Raw genomic sequence first — 12,069 nt, forward strand, 5'->3', positions numbered from 1 at the left:
GATCTAGAGTGTTCAAAATGGTTAGATAAGGCAAGGAAAGAAATTTGAACAGAAGAGAAAAGATCATGGATGTTCAGTATTATAAAAATCCAAGGACAAAAAACCAAACTAGTCAGCATTTCCTGGAAACATGAAATATTTTACTTTGATACTTTGGACTTTTTATTTTGGTAGGAGACACAGGGAGTATCTTCTTTCACTTGTCAGGCAGGATTTTATTCAGGAATAGCTAAATTCATAGGGACGATGTCAACTTGGGAGCCAAGGATTAATAATTATTGAATCTTCTGTCCCAAGCCATTGGCAAAGGCTAAAGGATAACTACTCTAAAGAAAGGGAGGGGCATTTTGCCATGGCAACCTTACCATAATAGTACCTCAAATGAAGAAAACGTAGAATCTTCAACAAGTTTCAACAGTAAAATATTCGAGAAAAAATAAATTTCACTGGAGTGGCAGCAGGAAGAAGGCAAAGAAAGATCTATGCCCAAGTTGAAATTCTAATAAAATTGGTGATTGATTCATCATGCTTCTGGAATAACTTTAATTATACATCTAAAACCATCCTTCACTACCACAGGCATGACAGGAAGGGACAGAGCCATATACCAGCTTTAATGAGATCTATTTAAAGCATCTCAACAATTATTTTGTAATGACTTCAAAGTCCAAATGAAGGTCCATTTCTACATGAAGTTCTAGGAGCACCTCAGGGTTGAAGTGCTGTGTTCATATATAGGGTCTGTGGTTTATTAAAAGAGGCAGGCACTGGAGAATATTACCAGGTCACCTGAAATATCCAAGTTCCTGCATGGGTTTGTGCAACATTTTTCACCAGCAACAAACCTCTTTGAACAAAGTTGCTTCCACAGAATTAGAAGGACATTTATAGAGCAATATCCATTCTCTGTATTTGTTGATCTTTGTCATTCTCCACCAATGAATTTTTCCTAAACATAACTGGGCATGCTCAGTTTTGGTTTTTACCTTTCATTTGAATATCACTTCCTCCAAAAGACCTCCCAAATCCCTGAAATAGGTTGAATCTTCCATAATGTGTTTACACGGCACTCTGTACTTCCATGTTACCATTCCTCATCAGACTGAAATTTAATGTTTGCCTATAGGAATTAATCTTTTAGTTAACCTATGAGTCCATATCATGGATAATGAGAATTTATCTGCCTAAATACCCCACCACCATGACCACCAATTCTTTGAGGGTGTCTTGGAAATTGGAGACCCTCAATTTGGAGAATCCATGTTAGGATTCTTTGATCTGATCTAAACTCCCTAGTTTATGAATTAAGAGATAAGCATTATCTATGGTAATGTATCCAATATGAGACAGGCTTAGACCAGGACTCAGATTTCATTATTCAACATAACACAAGGGATTTCTACTCAGTGTTGAGATCATTTTTTAACCCATTAAAAGAATTTGACCCATGTTTCTTCTTTCTTTCTTTTTTTTAGCTCCAGCCAATCCTCCCACATTTCCCTGAGCCTGGCTCAGAGAAGCACCTATCAAACTGAAGGAGAGGTATACCCTGATTCTATGCTATATCCCCTAAAATCTATGGCATCCTCTAAATACTCAAACTGACACCCTTTAGAATACTCCCTGCCTACCGAAAGCTAGGGACCTAATCAATACAGACATTGGTAATATGTCAGATCTAGAGTTCAAAATGACAATTCTCAAGGTTATAGCCGGGCTTGAAAAAGGCATGGAAGATATTAGAGAAACCCTCTCCATAGATATAAAAGCCCTTTCTGGAGAAATAAAAGAACTAAAATCTAACCAAGTTGAAATCAAAAAAGCTATTAATGAAGTTCAATCAAAAATGGAGGCTCTCACTGCTAGGATAAATGAGGCAGAAGAAAGAATTAGCGATATAGAAGACCAAATGACAGAGAATAAAGAAGCTGAGCAAAAGAGGGACAAACAGCTACTGGAGCATGAGGAGAGAATTCGAGAGATAAGTGACACCATAAGACGAAACAACATTAGAATAATTGGGATTCCAGAAGAAGAAGAAAGAGAGAGGGGAGCAGAAGGTATACTGGAGAGAATTATTGGGGAGAATTTCCCCAATATGGCAAAGGGAACGAGCATCAAAATTCAGGAGGTTCAGAGAACGCCCCTCAAAATCAATAAGAATAGGCCCACACCCCGTCACCTAATATTAAAATTTACAAGCCTTAGTGACAAAGAGAAAATCCTGAAAGCAGCCCGGGAAAAGAAGTCTGTAACATACAATGGTAAAAGTATTAGATTGGCAGCTGACTTATCCACAGAGACGTGGCAGGCCAGAAAGAGCTGGCATGATATTTTCAGAGCACTAAACGAGAAAAACATGCAGCCAAGAATACTATATCCAGCTAGGCTACCATTGAAAATAGAAGGAGACATTAAAAGCTTCCAGGACAAACAAAAACTGAAAGAATTTGCAAACACCAAACCAGCTCTACAGGAAATACTGATAGGGGTCCTCTAAGAAAAGAGAGAGCCTACAAGTGGTAGATCAGAAAGGAACAGAGACAATATACAGTAACAGTCACCTTACAGGCAATACAATGGCACTAAAATCATGTCTCTCAGTAGTTACCCTAAATGTTAATGGGCTAAATGCCCCAATCAAAAGACACAGGGTATCAGAATGGTTAAAAAAACAAAACCCATCTATATGTTGCCTCCAAGAAACTCATTTTAAACCCGAAGACACCTCCAGACTTAAAGTGAGGGGGTGGAAAAGAATTTACCATGCTAATGGACATCAGAAAAAAGCAGGAGTGGCAATCCTTATATTAGATCAATTAGATTTTAAGCCAAAGACTATAATAAGAGATGAAGAAGGACACTATATCATACTCAAAGGGTCTGTCCGACAAGAAGATCTAACAATTTTAAATATCTATGCCCCCAACGTGGGCGCAGCAAACTATATAAACCAATTAATAACAAAATCAAAGAAACACATCAACAAAAATACAATAATAGTAGGGGACTTTAACACTCCCCTCACTGAAATGGACAGATCATCCAAGCAAAAGATCAACAGGGAAATAAAGGCCTTAAATGATACACTGGATGAGATGGACATCACAGATATATTCAGAACATTTCATCCCAAAGCAACAGAATACACATTCTTCTCTAGTGCACATGGAACATTCTCCAGAATAGATCACATCCTCGGTTCTAAATCAGGACTCAACCAGTATCAAAAGATTGGGATCATTCCCTGCATATTTTCAGACCACAATGCTCTGAAGCTAGAACTCAACCACAAGAGGAAGTTTGGAAAGAACACAAATACATGGAGACTAAACAGCATCCTTCTAAAGAATGAATGGGTCAACCGGGAAATTAAAGAAGAATTGAAAAAAATCATGAAAACAAATGATAACGAAAATACAACGGTTCAAAATCTGTGGGACACAATAAAGGCAGTCCTGAGAGGAAAATATATAGCGGTACAAGCTTTTCTCAAGAAACAAGAAAGGTCTCAGGTACACAACCTAACCCTACACCTAAAGGAGCTGGAGAAAGAACAAGAAAGAAACCCTAATCCCAGCAGGAGAAGAGAAATCATAAAGATCAGAGCAGAAATCAATGAAATAGAAACCAAAAAAACAATAGAACAAATCAACCAAACTAGGAGCTGGTTCTTTGAAAGAATTAATAAAATTGATAAACCCTTGGCCAGACTTATCAAAAAGAAAAGAGAAAGGACCCAAATAAATAAAATCATGAATGAAAGAGGAGAGATCACAACTAACACCAAAGAAATACAAACTATTATAAGAACATACTATGAGCAACTCTACGCCAACAAATTTGACAATCTGGAAGAAATGGATGCATTCCTAGAAACATATAAACTACCAAAATTGAACCAGGAAGAAATAGAAAGCCTGAACAGACCCATAACCAGTAAGGAGATTGAAACAGTCATTAAAAATCTCCAAACAAACAAAAGCCCAGGGCCAGATGGCTTCCCGGGGGAATTCTACCAAACATTTAAAGAAGAACTAATTCCTATTCTCCTGAAACTGTTCCAAAAAATAGAAATGGAAGGAAAACTCCCAAACTCATTTTATGAGGCCAGCATCACCTTGATCCCAAAACCAGACAAGGATCCCATCAAAAAAGAGAGCTATAGACCAATATCCTTGATGAACACAGATGCAAAAATTCTCACCAAAATACTAGCCAATAGGATTCAACAGTACATTAAAAGGATTATTCACCACGACCAAGTGGGATTTATCCCAGGGCTGCAAGGTTGGTTCAACATCAGTCAAATGTGACTGCAAATCAGTCAATGTGATACAACACATCAATAAAAGAAAGAACAAGAATCATATGATACTCTCAATAGATTCTGAAAAAGCATTTGACAAAGTACAGCATCCCTTCCTGATCAAAATCCTTCAAAGTGTAGGGATAGAGGGCATATACCTCAATATCATCAAAGCCATCTATGAAAAACCCACTGCAAATATCATTCTCAATGGAGAAAAACTGAAAGCTTTTCCACTAAGGTCAGGAACACGGCAGGGATGTCCATTATCACCACTGTTATTCAACATAGTACTAGAAGTCCTAGCCTCAGCAATCAGACAACAAAAGGAAATTAAAGGCATCCAAATCGGCAAAGAAGAAGTCAAATTATCACTCTTCGCAGATGATATGATACTCTATGTGGAAAACCCAAAAGACTCCACTCCAAAACTGCTAGAACTTATACAGGAATTCAGTAAAGTGTCAGGATATAAGATCAATACACAGAAATCAGTTGCATTTCTCTACACCAACAACAAGACAGAAGAAAGAGAAATTAAGGAGTCAATCCCATTTACAATTGCACCCCAAACCATAAGATACCTAGGAATAAACCTAACCAAAGAGGCTAAGAATCTATACTCGGAAAACTATAAAGTACTCATGAAAGAAATTGAGGAAGACACAAAGAAATGGAAAAATGTTCCATGCTCCTGGATTGGAAGAATAAATATTGTGAAAATGTCTATGCTACCTAAAGCAATCTACACATTTAATGCAATTCCTATCAAAGTACCATCCATCTTTTTCAAAGAAATGGAACAAATAATTTTAAAATTTATATGGAACCAGTAAAGACCTCGAATAGCCAAAGGGATATTGAAAAACAAAGCCAAAGTTGGTGGCATCACAATTCCGGACTTCAAGCTTTATTACAAAGCTGTCATCATCAAGACAGCATGGTACTGGCACAAAAACAGACACATAGACCAATGGAACAGAATAGAGAGCCCAGAAATAGACCCTCAACTCTATGGTCAACTAATCTTCGACAAAGCAGGAAAGAATGTCCAATGGAAAAAAGACAGCCTCTTCGATAAATGGTGTTGGGAAAATTGGACAGCCACGTGCAGAAAAATGAAATTGGACCATTTCCTTACACCACACACAAAAATAGATTCAAAATGGATTAAGGACCTCAATGTGAGAAAGGAATCCATCAAAATCCTTGAGGAGAACACAGGCAGCAACCTCTTCGACCTCAGCCGCAGCAACATCTTCCTAGGAACATCGCCAAAGGCAAGGGAAGCAAGGGCAAAAATGAACTTTTGGGATTTCATCAAAATCAAAAGCTTTTGCACAGCAAAGGAAACAGTTAACAAAACCAAAAGACAACTGACAGAATGGGAGAAGATATTTGCAAACGACATATCAGATAAAGGACTAGTGTCCAAAATCTATAAAGAACTTAACAAACTCAACACCCAAAGAACAAATAATCCAATCAAGAAATGGGCAGAGGACATGAACAGACGTTTCTGCAAAGAAGACATCCAGATGGCCAACAGACACATGAAAAAGTGCTCCATATCACTCGGCATCAGGGAAATACAAATCAAAACCACAATGAGATATCACCTCACACCAGTCAGAATGGCTAAAATCAACAAGTCAGGAAATGACAGATGCTGGCCAGGATGCGGAGAAAGGGGAACCCTCCTACACTGTTGGTGGGAATGCAAGCTGGTGCAGCCACTCTGGAAAACAGCATGGAGGTTCCTCAAAATGTTGAAAATAGAATTGCCCTATGACCTAGCAATTGCACTACTGGGAATTTACCCTAAAGATACAAACGTAGTGATCCAAAGGGGCACGTGCACCCGAATGTTTATAGCAGCAATGTCCACAATAGCCAAACTATGGAAAGAACCTAGATGTCCATCAACAGATGAATGGATCAAGAAGATGTGGTATATATACACAATGGAATACTATGCAGCCATCAAAAGAAACGAAATCTTGCCATTTGCGACAACATGGATGGAACTAGAGCGTATCATGCTTAGCGAAATAAGTCAAGCGGAGAAAGACAACTATCATATGATCTCCCTGATATGAGGAGGTGGTGATGCAACATGGGGGCTTAAGTGGGTAGGAGAAGAATCCATGAAACAAGATGGGATAGGGAGGAAGACAAATCATAAGTGACTCTTAATCTCAGGAAACAAACTGTGGGTTGCTGGGGGGAGGGGGGTTGGGAGAAGGGAGGTAGGGTTATGGACATTGGGGAGGGTATGTGCTTTTGGGTAAATTGGAAGGGGAGATGAACCATGAGAGACTATGGACTCTGAAAAACAATCTGAGGGGTTTGAAGTGGCGGGGGGGTGGGAGGTTGGGGTACCAGGTGGTGGGTATTATAGAGGGCACAGCTTGCATGGAGCACTGGTTGTGGTGAAAAAATAATGATTACTGTTTTTCTGAAAATAAATAAATTGGGAAAAAAAAATATTGGACCAACGACTAAATACATATTTTACAAAGATGTTTGTTATGGGTTTATTTGTAATGATCAAAGGTTGCAAATAACTTATTTGACCAATAGTGGTTAAATAAATTAATGTCGAGTCTGCACAAAAAAAAAAAAAAAGAATACTCCCTGCCTGTTTCCCCAACCTACCTAGTATTCCCTCCTCCCCCACTTTATCATGCTTCTTACCCTTGTTGTCCTTGTTGTTTCCTTCCTCTACTCAAGCATTTTGTCTTGGTTTATGGCAGGACAGTAGCCCCAGATATCAGCTAATAATTTTGTAGCCTACAAATTCCCTAGATACTGAATTTAAGAGCTAAAGCAGCTACTCTCCCACCCCATTTTATCAATGTCTTTATTTTTTCAATTTTCAATAAAGCATTACTAGATGAAAGGGCTTGATAAATATTTGTTGTCTTTCCTACCTGGGTAGCAACCATACCATATGGGTCATACGGAAAGCAATACCTTGCCTCCCACAATTGGAGAGAAAGATGGGCAGATATTCCCCTCTCTGTGGCAGTTGGGGCATTTGCTCATTGTGTAGGCTCCACCAATTATCTCTACTTTTTTCACTCTGAAGTAGGGGCTCCCCAACATTTCAAACAAGAGGGCTCCATTTTTACTTAAAAAAATTACATGTCATAGGTATACTTTTAGCAACCACTGGGAAAACATAAACTGATAAAAATCAATTAAGAATTCAGCAAAAGTCTTAAGCAAATTCGTATATTCTTCAGAATAACCACATACATACATTCAAAAACAAAGAACGAAACATCCCTGTAGAAGCTCACTCACTCAGTACTTAGGAAGTTTACAAACCTTTGGATTTTATCCACTGCTCCTCACCATCAAAATCCATATCCCACGGAGTGGGAGCCACTAAGCTGACACACGTTTCTCCTTTGATATTCCTTTGAGATGAACTGGTTCCCAAAACACAATGTTTCTTGGGAAAGAAAAACAAACTGGAAAACAGTGCATCTCTGGACAGACAGTATCACTGGGAGCAGACAGAATGAATACACAAATTTTTCAAAAAATTCCAAGAAACCAACTATCTTCAGAGGATTGGTATAGAGTGGAGGGAGAGGGAGGGAGGAATCAACATTTTGGAGAGGAATGGTTCAAAGGTAAAAGTTTTGCTAACAAGGCACCTGGACTGTCAGGGTAGAGCTATTCCTGAATGCTATTAATGGTTTACCATATATACCCCTCTATCTAGGACCTCCCTTTCCCACTACTTTCCTATAAGTAGGAAGGCATCTAATAGACAGACTTTTTCCTATGCAGTCAAATAGCCCACCAATGGAAAAACCACCAGTTCTTTGTGCTTTAAGAATGCGCCAAAGGTTTGTTTTTTGCTTTTTTTTTTTTAAGAGTTTATTTATTTGACAGACAGAGATCACAATTAGACAGAGAGGCAGGAGAGAGAGAGAGGAAGGGAAGTAGGCTCCCTGCTGAGCAGAGAGCCCAATGTAGGGCTCGATCCCAGGACCCTGGGATCATGACCTGAGCCAAAAGCAGAGGCTTTAACCCACTGAGCTACCCAGGCACCCCACGCCAAAAGTTTTTAAAAGGCGTCTTGTTTTGTTTTTTAATTTTGGGATTTGTTTAGCATCCCACAAGCATTTCTGACAGGGAAAAGAAAATAACCAGGGTAGAGAAGTGAACAGCTTCCTTCTTGATAGCATCCAATTCACTATTCCTTCTTATTAAAATAGGAAAATGTTACTCATACAAAGTTAGGAACAATTTCTCTTCACTGTATTTTTAATGTGGATCCAGCAGTTCCTTCAAACAGGGTGGTTTTTCAGTTGCACAGGTGTCTCTCTGGAGATAACCCCAGGAATATCTTATACATATTTGTATTTTAAAACAGGCACATAACACTTTAGAGGAATCTAAGGAGTACCTCTTGGTAACAGATGGATAGTCCAGAGCTGAACAGAAGGATGAGAGCTTATAACAGAGACAACCTAAATTGATACGACATCTTTATCGATGGCATCTTTAACCTTAATGGTAACATAAAGTAATGGCATTAGTGAGAGGTTAGACAACTAGGAAAGGTGCAGACTTTGCTTTCTGCCTTAAAAATGACCACCATAACTCTTCTCTGAAGACTATAATGTTCAGGTATTGCACTTCCACCACTTTTGTGATCATCAGTTCCTGTAATTCCTGCAAAAATAAATCAATAAAGCAACTTCTCTCCCAGACTGTCCATCTAGATTCACTGTTCACTATCAAATCACCCAATTTCAATAAATTCCCAGATTAATAATTGCAGGTATCCATCAGAATGTAATAATCATTTTCTTAAATTAAAAATAAAAATACTCCTCTTTTCAACAGCACTGTTTTTCTCTCTCAACTGAGGCCCCAGGCCTGGCTAGGAATCATTAGCCACAGAACAGATACAAGAAATTCAAACATATTATGAAAATCTTTGAATAATTCAGTTACCAAGTCAGTCAGCCATAAGAGGCAAATGCCCAAAAAATCAGGCTTAATTAGCCATCCACTGGGTTCATACAGGGCTGCCCTAAGGATTCCAAGTACAAAAAACTATCCCACATCCCAGTCTTCTCTGTCATTGTATACTATGAACTTCTTTAACTATTAGAGCACAGGGGAAAACAGGGGCAAGAGGGCCCTTAAATATTTTATCAAGTGCCTACACTGTTTCAGATTCCACCCCAGACACACATACGTTATTTTGTTTAATACTTGTAACAAGCCATAATAGCTACTATCTTCCCATTTTACCATTTTACAAATGAGATTCTTGAAACTCAGGACTATCTGAGGCCAGGCAGTTAATGAATGGTGAATAGTCCATTTGATCCCAGGTCTGGCTAACTCTACACCCCAACTATCATTTCTGTATGGGCACAATCCCCTAGGTCTCTCTTCCCAGACCATGCTACCTAACAATCAGATGAAAGGCTAGAAGAGATGCACAACGAATCAGTATGAAGTACTACTATCAAGTAACAACTTTATAGTAAGAAAAACACATATAAAGCTCAATCAGACAACACAAGATTCCTATATTTTGTAGAAATGTGCTTCAAAACAAGTCTGTGGGCCATTCTTTCCACCTTGGCCTATGCATGACTGACATTTCGCAACCTCTCACTAGCCAAAGGCCCAAGCACTTCTCACACTCATCTTCTGGAGTACTTTTACTGTTTTATTAAAAATGCTACACTTCTAGTATTTGTACTCAGCTGTCTAATAAAAGAATAGATGTCTTCCATCTAAATAGAGACTCATTCACAATAGATTTCCAATTGCAAAGTATATACTACTGCCTATTAAAGATGATGTTTACTTTTGTCTAGGCTGGGGTTTTCCCTCTGACTCAGATAACATACACAATAATGTAGTCTGGGACAATGAATCCAGTATACTTGATCAGACGTTCTCAATTTACATTTTAATCAAAGTTGGTCATTGTAATGGAGCTTATTCCCTCATTATCATCTTTAATGCCCCATACAAAGGTCCTTAACTTCAGCTATTAATTGGCAAATGTAACTATATGGGAACAGATTCAGGAACAGATTGTGAGGCATATAATAAAATCATTAAAACCCTCTCTAGTCAGAAATGGATTTTTTGGTGTATAAATCAAGTACTTTGGGACCTCTAAATAAGGCTAAGAAGAGACAATTTGTCCTCATTCTGAAGAGATAGGGCACTCCTTGGCAGTAATTGGGGGTTGTTGATGAAGGCTTTTAAGATCCACTTAAGTGGAAGGCTGCTTCTTACAGGGCTTTCTTCCCTATTGGTGTGTGTCAGCAGGAAATCTACTGCCTTTAACCCATGTTTAGCTGGGAACTGAAAACTTCATTCTGAGATCATTTAACACTCACAGAACTGCTACCTCCCCTGGCTCAAGTCAAGTCTCAAATGGGAAAGAGGAAGGGAAGAGAAGTTGGGGGTTGGAGGAGCAGGTTGTGGGAATTAGCTCCCACCAAGTTTTTGAATGGTAATCTCTCCAAAAATAGCTTATGGGTGAGACAACATATGACCAGGGGTTATGAAACAGTAAGCCATTAATGACCGCAGTTTTGATTGCATCACATGAGAGTTATAACCTCAAAGAAACTACTTTACAGAAGTGAGTGAGGTATAACCCGCAACTCATTTTCCAATGTTAGAAAGTTTATTGTTATCTATTGCCACAATAATGTTGTTCTCCAAACATGCCAAAGCTATTTGGCTTGAAACGATATTACCTTATTATTTGTTTTGAGTCTACAGGATGACTGGATGGTTCTGCTGACCTGGCCAGGTTTGGGTAATCTCAGCCAGGTTCAGGTGTGTGTGTGCACTTTGTGCACACTGTCAGCCAGTGTGTGGGTTGGGGACTGGTTCATCTAGGTAGGCCCTAGTTGGGATGATTAGGTCTTTTGAAAATCCAGAAGGCTAACCCAGCCATGTTCTCAAGAGAAATGTGAAAATCTCAAGTGCTTACCAATCCTCTGCTTGCATCCCATTTGCTAAAGCAAATCACTGACCAAAGTAAGTCACATGATCAAGCCCACTGTCAGAGGGAGAAGGCGCTACAAAGCTACAGGACAAAGAGTAGGGACACACTGATTGGGGTTCTTCGTGTATTCAGTTGACTCAATTGACTAAATTTTAGGAACTTATCCTAAACAAAATCTTTTGGCACTGGATAATTCAAGGCTCTCTATCTCTATCCTTTAGGTAAAAACATACGTTTATTAGAGCAACTGGTGTCTACCTTTGGCTCAGGTCATGATTCTAGGGCTCCCCACTCAGTGGGGAGTCTGCTTCTCTGCCCTTCCTCTGGCTCATGTGCTTACTATCTCACACTCTCTCTCACTATCTCTCTCTCAAATAAGCAAAATCTTAAAAATATGTGTGTGTGTGTGTGTGTGTATACACACACACATACATATACACACACCTTCATCAGACCATACAAAGCAGTTAAACAATGGAGAACAGCACAGTTTGTGTTATTTAATCTCATCTTTATAGATGAGTCTTCATTAGATTTTGGCAAGTTTATCATATATTGGGAAGGGTATAGAGCTGAGAAGAATGTGGATAATAAGTCATTTAATCTGCCAGTGATGTGGACTGCTAAATGCTAAAAATATGTATTTCTGAAAGTTACAACATTCAAAAATCACTAACGAGGTCAGGAAAACCGAAACCAGAGGTTGGCATAGCAAAATTTCCCACGGTATTTGTGATTACAAATT

This window comes from Neovison vison, chromosome 9 (genome assembly GCF_020171115.1).
Source record: "Neovison vison isolate M4711 chromosome 9, ASM_NN_V1, whole genome shotgun sequence".
NCBI classification, from domain to species: domain Eukaryota; kingdom Metazoa; phylum Chordata; class Mammalia; order Carnivora; family Mustelidae; genus Neogale; species Neogale vison.